At 35.4% G+C, this 17197-nt stretch overlaps 1 protein-coding gene across 5 annotated transcripts in view; it reads left to right on the top strand.

Moving 5' to 3' along the window:
• Positions 1-17197, top strand: part of LRRIQ1 (leucine rich repeats and IQ motif containing 1) — a 141469-nt gene that overhangs the window by 51191 nt on the left and 73081 nt on the right. The gene's annotated exons all lie outside the window — the stretch shown is intronic.

The following is a 17197-nucleotide window of genomic DNA, read 5'->3' as shown; positions in this document are numbered from 1 at the left end:
TATTAATTGATGTACCCGAGGCATCTCTGTGTCGTACACTTGAGCAAACAAGGTAAAAGACATCTTTGCTGTCTGTTGGGTACCATGAAATGCTGTATTTATGGAGTGTGAGAAGAGTATACAGGAGAAAGTAGATTTTCTGAACCAGTTGGAGTCTGTTTTTCATCTTCAGGAACTGCTTATGGAGATTCTGGTTGAGCTAAGTGAAAAGCATAGATTTTGTCTTTCAATGATATATTGATGCCAAGAACTCTTATGAAGGGGCACAAAGATAGATTTGTGTTTATAAGTTAATAAGTCACCATTCCATACTATAATATTTCTTAAGGAGGTGAAATAAAATTGGAAGCAATACCACATATTCTACACTTGTATTTTCGAGTTTAATTTGTTCCTAATTCTAACTAAGCTATAATTATTACACTAGTTAATATGTGATATGTTCTAATTACTCTTTTTATTAGAAAATATTGTACAGTTTTATTTGACTTTATTTGCATTTAGTGAATCAAAATAGTAGCTCTGTTATTCTCTTTAAGGCAGTTCATTTGAAATCATTTGTTGGTAAATATTTTCCATTCTAGTTGAAGTAGTTAATTGTAGAAATAGAAACATAATGTGAACTATACTTTTTCAAAGTAAAAGTTTAAAATTTAATTCTATAAATAGAAAGTAATGAAGTTAACACTTTGTTTAAGCATGTTGTTGCTGTGATTATGGAAATGAAAGTTTATAATTGTTAATCATATCTGAAATATTAATTTCAAATATAATTCAAAATTATATCCTTAAGATATGTTACATATTGAGGTACAGATTATTTTCTGGTCAAATGTAGCAAAAAATAAACTATTATGTTGGGTATACATGGTCATATAAATTTCATAGTAATTTAATGATTACTTTTTTGATCTGGATTATTTTGCACACCTTGAATGTGCAAAATAATTGCTTTAAGCTCTTTAAATTAACTTTAGATTGATTATTTTAAAGACAGATTTATTTTAATGGGAAAAGAGATTTTATTATGCTTTTTAATTCTGAATAAAGTTTTATGTTTTTTCCTTAAAGTTACATGAATATTTATCTTTTATAACTCACTTTAATTTAGGTGGACTTCAATTTAAATTTTAAGGCTTGTTACCATCATTGTATTTCATGCTTTCTTTTACCTGAAATTTCCCATAAGAAAATTTCAGGCAAAATTGGTAGGATTTTGTTTCTTTAAGTAATGTTGAGAAAAAAAATGAAAGAAATTTTTCTTAAATAAATGTTGCCACAGTGATCATTAAAGCTGATAAAACTCATCTGTGGGGAATCTTTCATGTTTTGAGTTATTTTTTTTTAAATGAATAGCCAACACAAATGAAAAATAGGTGATTTGTAAATTATAATTCATTTTCTTTTATCCTCCAAAAATATGTTGTGTTTTATTGACTTTCTAGCAGAAACATTTTAAAACTAAATTAATTTTTAAAATGCATGCTTCATGACCAAGATGTTTTATAGAACTTAGTATAATAAATATAGTAATAGATAACTTTTTTTTTTACTACCAACCAGGCATTTATTTTATGTACTTTATACATATTAACTCATTTGATTTTCACATAAGTGGTATGAGTTGGGTACTGTTTAATCTTTTTTTTTTTTACAGATAAGAAAACTGAAATACAAAGTTTAAGTAAGTTGTCTAAAATCACACCATTATTTAGTGATAGAGCCAGGATTTGAAAATCACTTGTCTATGCTGATACCTGATTTTTTAATTGTTTCATTCTATTGCCTCTCTCATAAATATGCATTTAGTATAATTTAAGGTTATTACTGTTTTACTATACCATATTATAAACTCTTATGCTGAAACATATAATTTTAAGATTTATTCACCAATAAGTTTATTAATGAGCAAATATATTGAGCACTGACTATGTGTAAATGTTTTTCCAGGCATTAGAACAGAAAGAAAGAAAATAGGTGTAAATCAATATATTTTCTTTGTTGACTATTGGGTAAAAATGAAAATAAGTGTGTTGTTAATGTGTAAAAGCATATAATTGTTTTTGTTTCCTTATTCATGCAGCTTCTGTCTCTGGTATTTTCGTAAAACTTTAATCTGGAAAAATGGTTTCTTGGAGGCCAATAATTTATAAATCATTAATTTATAAATTTCAGGTAACACATTTGTAGAAAATATTATTGTAAGTAGATAGATACCAGGAGTTTTTTGATGTTGTTGTTTTTTCTTGCTGCTTTATTTTCAGTTAATACTGCCTTCTGAAAAAAATGAAACTAGTATTCTAAGTTTGAAAGATACTGAACTAATTCAGCATGTTCATACAGGTTTGATTACTGTATTATGGCTCATGGAGAAATGTGCCTGAGTTAATTCTTGCTGCCAAATGTTGTCATTGGAACATTAGGAAAAAATAATGAAGCAAAATAAGAGAAAACTGTAGATATTTTGCTTGTAGGAATGTTTTTCATTATACACTTAGTGAATTCTTTGGATTCCACTAGATGGCGCTAGCTTACTAAATGCTACACAATGCCTAGTACAAAGCTGAAAGGGATTTTGCAGATTTGCCAGTCCAGGCTTCTTGGTTTACAGATGGAAAAACAGACCTACATAGTTTTCATCTAACTTCTGGCATAGGTGGGACTAGAATCCTCATTTCCTGATTCCTGTTCCAGTATTCTTTTTTTTTTTTTCTTTTTTCTGTACAACCTGTATGATCCTGAAGGACTTCTGATGGAAATTGAAAATCTCATGTGTAACTCAGCACGTTTGTACATAGCTGTCAAATATAGCAGTCGTGGAGCAACTAAAGGAGGTAGACCTTACCAAACACTTATTTAGTGAAAACCTTCCGCCTAATTCAACATCTTTATTTTTGCTGTTCCTTACAGGAAAGTTTCCCCCCCCCCCCCCCTCCTGTGGTAAGAATGTTTTATTAGACCATTGGCTCATTTCTGTGGGAGGAATTCTTTGAAATAGATATTTATAACAAGTATAGCCAAATGCTAATTTTGCCGCAGGCAATGGCTTTTTGAGGGATAAATGTACTTGACTTCAGTTTTATTTTGTGGGACCTAGGGAACTTTTAAAGGGCTACTAAGGAATTTATTGAAGCTGTAGACTCAAGAAGATTTAAGAAATTTTATATTATATGAAAGTCCTTTGAAAGAGACTGTTGAATTTTGGGGGGTTTTATTGGTTTTGTTTTTGATGGGTTGTAGAAGAAATGTCAGAAATTTTGACTGGAAGAGAATAATTTTCTTAGAGATGTTGAGGAAGTAATGATACTCTAACATAAGTCTTGCTATAGGTCTATTTTGCTCAATTCTCATCCTTTATTTGACAACAAAGAATTTCTAAGATTAAAAGAGGAAGGGCGTCAATTTATTCTAACTTCCTTCCCATCTAGACTCTGCCTTTTGATCCAGTGCATTGACTGGATCAAATTACTGTTTAATCAGTTGTGTATAGACATTTCTGAGTGTGTATTAATATACTATTCCTTCTTTAAGTTTTAGCTCAAACATATCTCTTTGAAGCCTTATTTGGTCACTGCAGTTACAGTTTTCTAACTCCTTGTTTTTATGAGGATGATTGTTAGGAAACAATAACTACTTTTAGTACAAACATGTGAAAGTGTTATACATACTACTGAAAATATTTTTCTTAATCCTCCCTATAGTATGAAATCATTCCCATTCCACAAAAAAAGGAACAAAGGATTAGAGAAGTTAAATAACTTGTTTATATATATATATATATATATATATATTTTTTTTTTTTTTTTTTTCAAATAGGCGTGTGTTATTAAAATTCAGGACTGCCTGCCTCAGGGCCTGTTCATTAGTGATATACCCTGAAGTGAGGTGAAATTTGCTCAGTAGTGTCGACTCTTTGCAACCCCATGGACTGTACAGTCCATGGAATTCTCCAGGCCAGAATACTGGGGTGGGGAGCCTTTCCCTTCTCCAGGGGATCTTCCCAACCCAGGTCTCCTGCATTGCACGCGGATTCTTTACCAGCTGAGCCACAAGGGAAGTCCAAGAATACTGGAGTGGGTAGCCTATCCCTTCTCCAGCAGATCTTCCCAACCCAGGAATCGAACCAGAGTCTCCTGCATTGCAGGTGGATTCTTTACCAACTGAGCTATCAGGGAAGCCTTAGTGATATATACCATACTGCTTGTTGAATGGGGCACTGGTCCTGTTAGCATAGTCCCAGAGAAAACATGATTTACGTGACTCCTGTGATGATTGTAGATTGCAGATCTTGATTGTCATAGCTTTTTTTTTTTTAATATTTTTACTGTAACACTGGAAAAACACAAATGAATTTTTTTGGATGATCCATTTTTGAGGCCATGCTATCTGGTGCACACAAATTTATAACTGTTATCAGTTCAGTTCAGTTGCTCAGTCGTGTCCGACTCTTTGCGACCCCGTGAATCACAGCACGCCAGGCCTCCCTGTCCATCACCAACTCCCAGAGTTCACTCAAACTCACATCCATCGAGTCGGTGATGCCATCCAGCCATCTCATCCTCTGTTGTCCCCTTCTCCTCCTGCCCCCAATCCCTCCCAGCATCAGAGTCTTTTCCAGTAAGTCAACTCTTTGCATGAGGTGGCCAAAGTACTGGAGTTTCAGCTTCAGCATCATTCCTTCCAAAGAAATCCCAGGACTGATCTCCTTTAGAATGGACTGGTTGGATCTCCTTGCAGTCCAAGGGACTCTCAAGAGTCTTCTCCAACACCACAGTTCAAAGGCATCAATTCTTTGGCACTCAGCTTTCTTCACAGTCCAACTCTCACATCCATACATGACCACTGGAAAAAACAAAGCCTGGACTAGATGGACCTTTGTTGGCAAAGTAATGTCTCTGCTTTTGAATATGTTATCTAGGTTGATCATAACTTTCCTTCCAAGGAGTAAGTGTCTTTTAATTTCATGGCTGCAATCACCATCTGCAGTGATTTTGGAGTCCAGAAAAATAAAGTCTGACACTGTTTCCACTGTTTCCCCATCTATTTCCCATGAAGTGATGGGACCAGATGCCATGATCTTAGTTTTCTGAAAGTTGAGCTTTAAGCCAACCTTTTCAGTTTCCTCTTTCACTTAACTGTTATAGGTTTCTGTTAAATTGACCCATTTTATCATTTTTAATGTCCCTTTTCAACTGTATCGGAGCTTTCTTCCTTGGTTTTGTGTGTTTGACAAAATCGAACCAGCTTTCTTTTGAACTCGGGACTTTTCTGACATTCTTAATAATTATTGGGAACCTCAGTTAGCTTCGATTTATATGGCTCATGTATATCAATATTTACTGTATTAGAAAAACTGAGATGTTTGTTTTTATTTGTTAATTCATTCAAAGTTTAATAAAGTCTTTGCATTTGTAACAGTTTTAGAATAATAATTGTATTTTTAAATACAAAAAAAATACAGTGAGAAGAGGGTCATTGTACACATATTTGCAAATCTCTTTAATGTCTAACAACACAAGACAGCTGGATTTCCGTGTGTCCTTCTGCATTCAATTTGCTACAATATCACACCTCATGTAGCCTCTGGAAAGCTCCACTATACACTTTTGAGCAAATGCGAGTAGAAAAGACAAATGGCCTCTTAGAATTATTATGAAAACAGGTTTAACTCCATGAAATCTTTAAAAAGTATCTCTGGATGGGGACACTGGACCACACTTTGAGAACTGCTGTTTTAGTGTTTACATAATACATCTTTCTCTAACCTTTCACTTACAGTATTTCTACAAGTTCTCTTCTTGGAATTTTTGTACTATAACAGAAAAAATGTGTTGTTTTGTTATTGTTTTATCTAAAATGCCTGACAAACTCAGTTTGATTTGTAGCCTTTAAGTCCCTGATAGTGTAATCAATAATTAAGTACAATTATTGAGATATTTGAGATTCAATTACTCTATTACTATTTGATTCTATTTGTTCTTCCTTTTCTGCTTTTTCCCCCTCTTTTCTTGCCTTCTTTTACTTTTGCTGAGGATTTAAATTATTATATTTTTCTTTTATATTTTCAGTTTTATATTCTTTTAGTATTCTTTTGGCTTACCATAGGTGTTATATCATTCCTTCTTTCTTTACCAAATCTAAGTTTATTTACCACCTTCCTCTTTATTCCAAGGCAATTCTAGGATCTTAGAAAATTGAATTTATTCCCTCCCAACTTAATGTACTATCAGTGTGTTATTAACTCTGCATGCATATATATGTGTCTATATGTGTGTTTTGAATGCCTTAAGACAACATTATTTTATAATGTCAATATCATTTAGATTTTCCAAATTTGCTGACATGTTGAGTGCAGCACTTTAATAGCATCATCATTTAGGATTTTAAATAGCTCTGCTGGAATTCTATCACCTCCATTAGCCTTATTGGCAATAGTGCTTCCTAAGGCCCACTTGACTTTGCACTGCACAATGTCTGGCTCTGAGGAGAGACTACACCATCGTGGTTATCCGCGTCATAAAGATCTTTTTTTTGTACAACTCTTCTGTGTATTCTTTCCATCTCTTCTTGCTGTCTTCTGCTTCTGTTAGGTCTTTACCATTTCTGTCCTTTATTGTGGCCATCTTTGAATGAAATGTTCCTTTGATATTTCCAGTTTTCTTGAAGAGATCTCTAGTCTTTCCCTTTCTATTATTTTCCTCTATTTCTTTGCATTGTTCATTGTTCATGCTAGTAAGGTTATGCTCAAAATATTCTAAGCTAGGCTTCAGAATTACATGAACCAAGAACTTCCAGATGATCAAGCTGGGTTTAGAAAAGGCAGAGGAACCAGAGATCAAATTGTCAACATTTGCTGGATCATAGAGAAAGCAAGGGAATTCCAGGAAAAACATCTACCTCTGATTCATTGACTAAAGTCTTTCACTGTGTGGATCATAACAAACTGTGGAAAACTCTTAAAGAGATGGGAGTACCAGTATCCTGCATCCTGAGAAGCCTGTATGTGGGTCAAGAAGCAACAGTTAGAATCCAGTATGGAACAACTGACTAGTTCAGGATTGAGAAAGGAGTATGACAAGGCTGTGTGTTACCCTGTTTGTTTAACTTATATGCAGAGGACATCATGCAAAATGCCAGGCTGTATGATTTACAAGCTGGAATCAAGATTGCTGGGAGAAATATCAGATAAGCAGATGATACCACTCTAATGGCAATAAGTGAAGAGGAACTAAAGAGCCTCTTGATGAGGGTGAAGGAAGAAAATGAAAAAGCTGGCTTAAAACTCAATATTAAAAAAAAAAAAAAGTAAGATCATGACATCTGGTCCCATCACTTCATGGCAAATAGAAGGGGAAAGGGTGGAGTAGTGACAGATTTCCTCTTCTTGGGCTCTAAAATCACTGTGGATGGTGACTGCAGCCATGAAATTAGATGCTTCTTGGCAGGAAAGCTGTGAAAAACCTAGACAGTGTTAAAAAGCAAAGACATGATTTTGCCAACAAAGGTCCATATAGTCAATGCTATGTGTGGTCTTTCCAGTAGTCATGTATGGACGTGAAAGCTGCACAATAAAGAAGGCAAAGCACTGAAGAATTGATGCCTTTGAACTCTGGTGCTGGAGAAGACTCTTGAAAGTCCCTTGGACTGCAAGGAGATCAAACCAGTAGATTTAGGAAATCAACCTTGAATACTGTTTGGAAGGACTGATAATGATGCTGAAGCTCCAATACTTTGGCCACCTGATGTGAACAGCTAACTCATTGGAAAAGACCCTGATGCTGGGGAAGATTGAAGGCAGGAGAAGAGCGCAACAGACGACAAGATGGTTGGATGGTATCAATGGACATGAACATGCACAGACTCCAGGAGACGGTGAGAGACAGGGAAGCCTGGCATGCTGTAGTCCATGGTGTCATGAAAATTGGACATGACTTGGCAACTGAAAAACAACAATAAAAGTCAGTTTTAAAACCTTTCCATTGATCTTTATTCTACCTTTTGTCTGTGATATCCCTTTCCCTTGAAGAATATGCGCATGTGCACACGCACACACACATCTGTGTGTATGTATTTTGAGATACCTGCTTATCATTTGATATGCATTTGCTGCATTGTGATTGTATCCTATTTTATTATGGTTTCCTTGCCTAGGTTGATGTGCAACAACCTAATTGTTGATCCTTGGAAGAAAAAATTATTTCCCCTTTAAAGACTTTTCTTTTGGCCATTGTTTTCATCAGTTTACTCTGATATTCCTACCGTAGTGACTTTTGTATTCACCCTGCTTGAATCCACTGTACCTCTGAAACCAGTGGTTTGGCATCTTTATTCAGTCTTGAAAATTTCTGAGCTATCATTTCTTTATATAAGTATATAGATGTAGATATATATTCCCTCTGTATTCTATAGCCCCCTTTATGTTTTATAATTCTCTGACATTTCCCTTGCATCTCTACGTGTCATTCTGGATGTTTCCTGTGACTCAAATTATAGTTCACTAATTCTCTCTTTAGCTGTGTCTAATAGAATGTGCGATCCATTCATAAAGGCTTGTTTGCAGTTATGTAGGTTTTCAAGTTTAAAACTTTTATTTGCTTCTTTGGTTTAGAATTCAATTCACATTTTATAGTACCTTATACATAAGTTTTAGCTTTTAATTTTCTTTAATAGGCTCAGCAGAGTTTTGATAATTTCTGTGTCTGGTAACTCTATTATCTGGATACCTTGTTTATAGTTTCGATTATATGTTGTTTTCTGGCTCTGTCGTCACATGATGTTATCCAACTGTTTAGTTTTTTTTTGTTAATTTACAGTCAGAGAATACTAAGAAAAACAAAACTACAGAATCAGTTTGAGGCGATGATTTTATTATTTTTTTTCTCCAGTGGTTTTTGCTATTTAAAGCCACAAGCATTAGCAATTTCTGTTCAGCTAATCCATATTTTGGTATTGATATTATTTAATCTGGTCTTCAGTACCTTGGGAACTATTCTATATTTGTATTAATGTGAAGCACATGGAGGTCCTAACCATACGTTAAGTAGGGATTCTTGTTCCTCTTTTGCTGAGAAGAGATGTGGGGTCAATTTTGATCCCCTGGTGCTACAAGGGATCAGATTTTCCTTTTCAAATTAATCGATATCCTGAATGATATCCATGTGTTCACCTCATCTCTTCTGGAACTTAATCCTCTCATTCTACATAATATCATTTATTCTTATGTGCCTTCAGCTACGTTTATATTTTTTCTTATTACCTAGTCCATTGTTACTGTAAACAGAATGTCTTTGCTACATTTTCTGTTTTCCCTCTTCTCCTCTCAGGTCTTCTTTTGACTTACTTGGTATTTCCCCCCTCATCTCCTCCTTTTTTCCTCAATTGTTTTATAGTTATATACTTTATTAATTTAGTGGTAACCAAAGAAATTATAAAATATACTCAGTTTATCTCAAGTTAATTGATTTTTCAGAATTTTAAGTGTATTTTTATTGAAACCTTCAAGCTACACAATTATGGTTATTTTATACAGTCAGTGTTTGCACATATTTGCCCATGTTTATTGCTTTTATGCCCTTTATTCTTTTTTTCATTTAAGATCTTCAATCACCATCATTCTTCTGATACAGATATTTTAAAAATTTTTCTCTAAGAACTGAACCAGTTTGTGGAAGATTCAGTTTTTCTGTAAATGTATTTACTTAATGTTTATTGTTGAATTATAATTTAACTGGGTGTATTTTTCTAAATTGAACTTCATTTTCTTTCAATAATCTATATTATTTTATTACTTTTTAACTTTCAATGTTGCTTTAAGAAATCAGCTCTTAAATTTCTGAAACTTTGAGGATATTTCCCATGTTTTTTCAAGTATTTTTTTCTTGTTATTCCTATTATGAATTTTTATTCTGATGTGTCTAGACATGGGTTTCTTTTTAATTCATCCTGTTGGGGTCTGATGAAATTATTGAACTTGTGATTTTCACTTTTAAATTTTATCTGTTAGTCATTATCTCTCTTCAAAAGTTATTTCCTCATTTTGTTGAAGTACTTTATACAGTAGATCTTCTGACTCTTGTCTCCACATTTCCTATATTCTGTCTTTCTCACCTTTCTTTACTTCCTCTAGTTAATTTCTATATGTTTCAATTAATAATTTCTAATTTACTGTTAATCCTAGTCATTGAGTTTTTATTTTGAGTTAATTCTGATTTTCGTGTGGGTCTAGCTTTGCTGGAATTTGTTATTTCTGATAACTCTTACGGCATCTTATTTCTTTGTGTATTTCATGTACTTTTTGTTACCTGTTTCTTTCTTACACTTTGTGATTTTTCCTAGTTATGAGATTAAAGTTTGTTCTTTAGAGACTTTTTCGGATTTCAAAGGACAGAAGCAATGTAGAATCATTTGTGCTACATCTTTGGTGGAAGTTTTCTGCTCACCATTATTGTGAATTTGAATTGCAAACCTATGGGAGAGTCAGCTTGTGTTTATTATTTTAAAGGAAGGACTGTTTCCCTTTTTCACTGAATTTTGAGGTTTTGAGATAGGTAGCTTAATTTCCTGTCTTCTGGTTGGGTATAGCTGATTGGGGTTCCAGTTTACTTGGGGTTGTCTGTCATACTTGCTTACTGTTGGTGAATTTTAAGTTTTGTTTCCTCAAATTGTGAGGCTATAGAAATTGATCTTCATATTCATCGGATTTAACAAGTTTTCTCACTCTGAAAACTGGCTTTGCCGTTCTGCCTACTTCTCTTTGCCTACCATATCTATTCAGATTTTGGACTGAGAATTCTTCCTTAACAACTCATTTGGAAACACTTTAAAAAAATGTAGTTACTGCTTTTAGTTATTTTCAAGGGTAAAGATCTCACTATCTGAACAGAAATTTCTGGAAATTGAATTTTGTATCTTTTTCTAACTTTTAATCTACATAATCTTATTTTCTATAAATTATAATGTAAAATGATAAAATAACAATCCATATTCCCACCATCCAGATATAGCCAGTACTGATGAACTTTCTAGATTGTTTTTAATCCATTTTAAAAATCACTACTGTTATATTGTTTTGAAATTAACTTTATTCACTTAACAATAAATTGTGAATAATTGTCCATGTCATATTTTTTTTTAATTCTAGTTGAATTTATCAAGTAAATGATACTTGAGCAGATATTCTGTCTATATACATTTTCTATTTCCATGAGGACACAACACAGTCTTAGGACTGTACAAAAAGTTATGAGTTTTATATTACAAGTAAAGCTATTTTTATAAAAACAGATTTTCATATTCCTAATAGGAATGTGAAAACTGTAAATAATTTATATATGTTAACAGAAAAGTTATTTCATGCCTATTATTTCAGGAAGTTAGAAAAAAATTATCACATATAACTAATAAGAAAATAAAAACTGTAATAAACATAGCTAATACCTGAATAGAGATTCAAAACTCTTTGAGGAATAGCAAATGTAAAATGGTAAACAAAATGACCTGCTTTATGAAGAAGATATGTTATACGAAAAAATGTGATCAAAGTATGAAATCACTGGAATGAACGCTATCTGTAACAATTCAGGCAATGATGCCTACTTTTTCTATGTAAATGAATCTACTTAGGATAAAGATTAAAGAAGGTTTAGATAATTAAGTAAAGTTTAATTAAATATTAAAAAATGTTTAATAAAACCTGTGATTATTAAAGTATATGTAAAGAGATGTGTTCTAGGCATATATTTTTTATTCTAATAGTGAAGTAACAATTTATTGTTTTTGTTTAATCCCTAAGTTGTGTCCGACTCTTTTACAATCCCATAGACTGTAGCCCACCAGGCTTCTCTGTCCATGGGATTTCCCAGGCAAGATTGGAGTGGGTTGCTATTTCCTTCTCCGGGGAACTTCCCGACCCAGGGATCAAATCTGCATCTCCTGCACTGGCAGGTGGATACTTTACCACTGAATGACCTGAGAAACCCTCATGGATGTTGCTCCACTGCATTTTGATGTTTGTTTCTGCTGTTAAACTAGAGGCTAACTTGATTTTACTCCTTCATAACTGGTTTCTGCTCAAATACCTGAATAATATATCCTTTGTCCTTGATTAATAAAAACTATAGATTTTTCTTCCTTCATTTCTGGAAGATTTTTTTTTATAAATTTGAAAGCTTTTTTGGTTTGGTTCTATTTCTCAGTCATAGATGATCTACATTTGGTTGACTTTGTCATGTCTGTTTTTATCTAATTAATGTAATCCATGTCATTTTATCTCTGCTTCTAAATATTTTATTCTCACAGTGGCTATCTCTTCTTTGTGAGCCATCCAATCTTTAGCTCTCTGTTCTGTACACTGGTTTTTCCAAATGATTTGTCACTTCTGTTATGGTGCTATTTTGCTCCATTTGTTTACCTACTCCTGTTATTTTAGTGTATTTGAATTCTCATTACATTAAATTTCTTTAAATGTTCTTTCCTAGCCCAAAACATTTTCAACATATTTTCTTCTTCCTCATGTGTTCTTCAGAGTAGGAGCCTTACTGTATTAGTTATATATTTTTCTGAAGCAAAGTATCCCCAAATTTAGCAGCTTAAACCCACAGACATTTATCACCTCCTGTTTTCTGTGGATCGGGCGTCTGGAACCGGCTCGGCTGGGAGGCTCTGGCTCAGGGTTTCTCTTGAGGTTGCAGTGCAGCGGTGCCACCGGGCTGCCACCACCTCAAGGCTCAGTGAGGCTGAAAGGCCTCCTTTCCATCTCACATTCACATGGTTGTTGGCAGACCTCAGTACCTAGTTTTTAGATGATTTCCTTCTCTTTTCTTCATTAGGTATGCACACGCACGCACAAATGCACATCTTCCCCATCCTCCCGCATTGGTAATAGTTCAGTTCAGTTCAGTTCAGTTGCTCAGTCGTGTCCCCTACTCTTCGCGACCCCATGAATTGCAGCACGCCAGGCCTCCCTGTCCATCACCAACTCCTGGAGTTCACTCAGACTCATGTCCATCGAGTCAGTGATGCCATCCAGCCATCTCATCCTCTGTCGTCCCCTTCTCCTCCTGCCCCCAATCCCTCCCAGCATCACAGTCTTTTCCAATGAGTCAGCTCTTCTCATGAGGTGGCCAAAGTACTGGAGTTTCAGCTTCAGCATCATTCCTTCCAAAGAAATCCCAGGGCTGATCTCCTTCAGAATGGACTGGTTGGATCTCCTTGCAGTCCAAGGGACTCTCAAGAGTCTTCTCCAACACCACAGTTCAAAAGCATCAATTCTTCAGCACTCAGCCTTCTTCACAGTCCAACTCTCACATCCATACATGACCACAGGAAAAACCATAGCCTTGATTAGACGGACCTTTGTTGGCAAAGTAATGTCTCTGCTTTTATATGCTATCTAGGTTGGACATTAGTTAGGCCAGTGTTTTACACATACTGCCAAATCTCTTTTGCCATTTCACTAAATTTCCTCTAAAATTTTGATCTTGAAATCTAACAGATATGCCCTCCTGTCTATGAACAGTGTTCCCACAATTTGGCTGTATAGCAAACGCTTCTAATGATTGATAGCATCAGTTTTTTCTCATTTTTGTTCAGTCCAATGACCATTTGGTGATAGTGGTAGTCAGAATTAAATATAGAATAACAATTCTATTCAGTACTTGCTCTGATTTTTTAAAAAATATATTGTTTTTAAAATTATTATAGAATAAGTACACTCTAATTTAAAAGGAGAAGGAAATGGCAACCCACTCCAGTATTCTTGCTTGGAGCATCCCATGGACAGAGGAGCCTGGTGGATTACAGTCCATGGGGTCACACAGAGTCAGGCATGGCTGAGTGACTAACACTTTCGCATTTAAGAATTAAAACCTAGAAAAGTATACAGTGTATACAGTTTAACTTCTCTCTGTCTGCTTCTTCCATTCTCTTTCTTATTTTGAGGAGTAACCACCATTTACAGTTGCTTACAAATCAATCTAGGCCTTGTTCAATGTAATACAGTCATAGAGGTGTATATTTAATATAAGGTATACTCAATAGCTAAAATCCTATGTATGCAACTTGGATTTTACATGCAAAAATGCATCATGGGCATTCTTCTATGTTAGATTAGTTCATATTGAAGATTATACGTATTCATTTAAAGATGCTCCATGATTTATTTGGGCTTCCCTTGTGGCTCAGCTGGTAAAGAATCCACCTGGGTTTGATCCCTGGGTTAGGAAAACCCCCTGGAGAAGAGAAAGGCTATCCACTCCAGTTCTGGCCTGGAGAATTCCATGGACTATATAGCCATGGTGTCACCAAGAGTTGGACATGACTGAGTGACTTTCACATCATAATTTATTTTACTATTCCCTTACTGATAGACATTTAACTTTTATCCATTTCTTTGCTTTTTAAATAATATGGCAAGGAATCTCTCTATATGTTACTTCATAGTTGTGTGTGTGTTACTATATAATTGATTCCTAGAAGTAGACATGCTCAAACATTCCTTAGTATCTGAGGCTTGAAATCATGATAATTTCACCAGATTGGATTCTCTGATGGAATCTCTACGGACAAGTGTACCTTCTCTGTATATTGGTAGAGAATCATGACGTCTTAATATCTGAAATTGGCTGATTTGTTGTTGTCTGGTCACTCAGTTGTGTCCAACTCTCTACAACCCTATGGACTGCAGCAAACAGGCTTCCCAGTCCTTCACCATCTGCCAGAGTTTGTTCAAACTCAGGTCCATTGAGTCTGTGATGCCAACCATGAGATCCAACAATCTCATCCTCTGTCATCCCCTTCTCTTCCTGCCTTTAGTCTTTCTCAGCATCAGGGCCTTTTCCAGTGAGACAGCTCTTCCCGTTAGGTGGCCAAAGTATTGGAGATTCAGCGTCAGCATCAGTCTAATTAGCTGATGAGTTTTAGTTCTTCCTAGCCTAACATGCCACACCCTGATTGTTGTTTCTCACATATTCAGGCAGCCCTGAGTGGTATGTTCAAGGAACAGCCAGGAGGTCAGCTTGTTAGAATGAACCAAGAGAAAGGGATAGTAGAGGATTAGTTCAGAGATGGGGTATTGTGGGCCATTTTAAGGACTTTGAAGGGTCTTCTCACCATTATCAAATATCTAAAAAGTAGTCGACACTCACTGTCTCCCTCCCACTGCACTGTGGCTTTCCTTCTATTACTCGATGGGGACCTCTAGAAAAATTCTGCTGCTGCATCATTACTTGCTAAGGCAGTGGCCTTTTCTCCTCATTTGCCTACTCTGGCTCACACTGTCGACTGCATATAATTTAGTGTAAATAGAAATACCTTCGATAATTGTAAAATGTATATTTATTCATCACTGCCATCAGCACAGAATCTCATTTGCCTTTTCTTTTCCCAATTATTCTCCTGCTTTATGTGCTGTTTCCTTTTACTTTTAGCTTTTGTGTCAGATTATTTGCCTTTCTTCAGTGTATAACCTAAAGTTTCATGTTTGGATCTCCTCTTAAGGTGACCGTTGAAAAGTTTCACAAGTGCATTCCCTGCTCTAAATGAGCTAATAGAAAATCCTGTTCTTGATTAGCTCTGAGAAACTTAAGAGCAATGTGCATGGCTTTAAAAAATATTAAGTTTATGGAAGTAGATTGCTTAAGGCATTTAAATATTTGATAAAGGACATTTTATTTTATACAACTACAAATTAATATTAATTAGCATTTCCTTTTGATTGAAATGACTTATTTGCTTGAGCAGGTTAATTGATGTTCAGTTCAGTTCAGTTCAGTTGCTCACTTGTGTCTTACTCTTTGCGACCCCATGAACCGCAGCACACCAGGCTTCCCTGTCCATCACCAGCTCCCGGAGCTTACCCACACTCATGTCCATTGAGTCGATGATGCCATCCAACCATCTCATCCCCTGTCATCCACTTCTCCTCCTGCTCTCAATCTTTCCCAGCATCGGGGTCTTTTCAAATGAGTCAGTTCTTCACATCAGGTGGTCAAAGTATTAGAGTTTCAGCTTCAACATCAGTCCTTCCAATGAACACCCAGGACTGATTTCCATTAGGATGGACTGGTTGGATCTCCTTGAAGTCCAAGGGACTCTCAAAAGTCTTCTCCAACACCACAGTTAAAAAGCATCAAATCTTTGGTGCTCAGCTTTCTTTAAAGTCCAACTCTCACATCCATACATGACCACTGGAAAAATCATAGCCTTGACTAGAAAGACCTTTGTTGGCAAAGTAATGTCTCTGCTTTTTAATATGCTATCTAGGTTGGTCATAACTTTCCTTCCAAGGAGTAAGCATCTTTTAATTTCATGGCTGCAGTCACCATTTGCAGTGATTTTGGAGCCCAAAAAAATAAAGTCAGCCACTGTTTCCATTGTTTCCCCATTTATTTGCCATGAAGTGATGGGACTGAATACCATGAAATTACTTTTCTGAATGTTGCGCTTTAAGCCAACTTTTTCACTCTCCTCTTTCACTTTCATCAAGAGGCTCTTTAGTTCTTCACTTTCTTCCATAAGGGTGGTGTCATCTGCATATCTGAGGTTATTAATATTTCTTCTGGCAATCTTGATTCCAGCTTGTGCTTCTTCCAGCCCAGTGTTTCTCATGATGTACTCTGCATAGAAGTTAAATAAGCAGGGTGACAATATACAGCCTTGGCATACTCCTTTTCCTATTTGGAACCAGTCTGTTGTTCCATGTCTGTTGTTCCAGTTTATTTTGATCTACACGGTCAAACGCTTTGGCATAGTCAATAAAGCAGAAATAGATGTTTTTCTGGAACTCTCTTGCTTTTTCCATGATCCATCGGATGTTGGCCATTTGATCTCTGGTTCCTCTGCCTTTTCTAAAACCAGCTTGAACATCAGGAAGTTCACGGTTCACATATTGCTGAAGCCTGGCTTGGAGAATTTTGAGCATTACTTTACTAGCATGTGAGATGTGTCCAATTGTGTGGTAGTTTGAGCATTCCTTGACATTGCCTTTCTTTGGGATTGGAATGAAAATTGACCTTTTCCAGTCCTGTGGCCACTGCTGAGTTTTCCAAATTTGCTGGCATATTGAGTGCAACACTTTCACAGTGTCATCTTTCAGGATTTGAAATAGCTCAACTGGAATTCCATCACTTCCACTAGCTTTGGTCATAGTGATGACTCCTAAGGCCTACTTGACGTCACATTCCAGGATGTCTGGTTCTAG

Source organism: Bubalus kerabau, chromosome 1 (genome assembly GCF_029407905.1).
Source record: "Bubalus kerabau isolate K-KA32 ecotype Philippines breed swamp buffalo chromosome 1, PCC_UOA_SB_1v2, whole genome shotgun sequence".
NCBI classification, from domain to species: Eukaryota; Metazoa; Chordata; class Mammalia; order Artiodactyla; family Bovidae; genus Bubalus; species Bubalus kerabau.
This window is presented reverse-complemented; position numbering and strand designations above follow the sequence as displayed.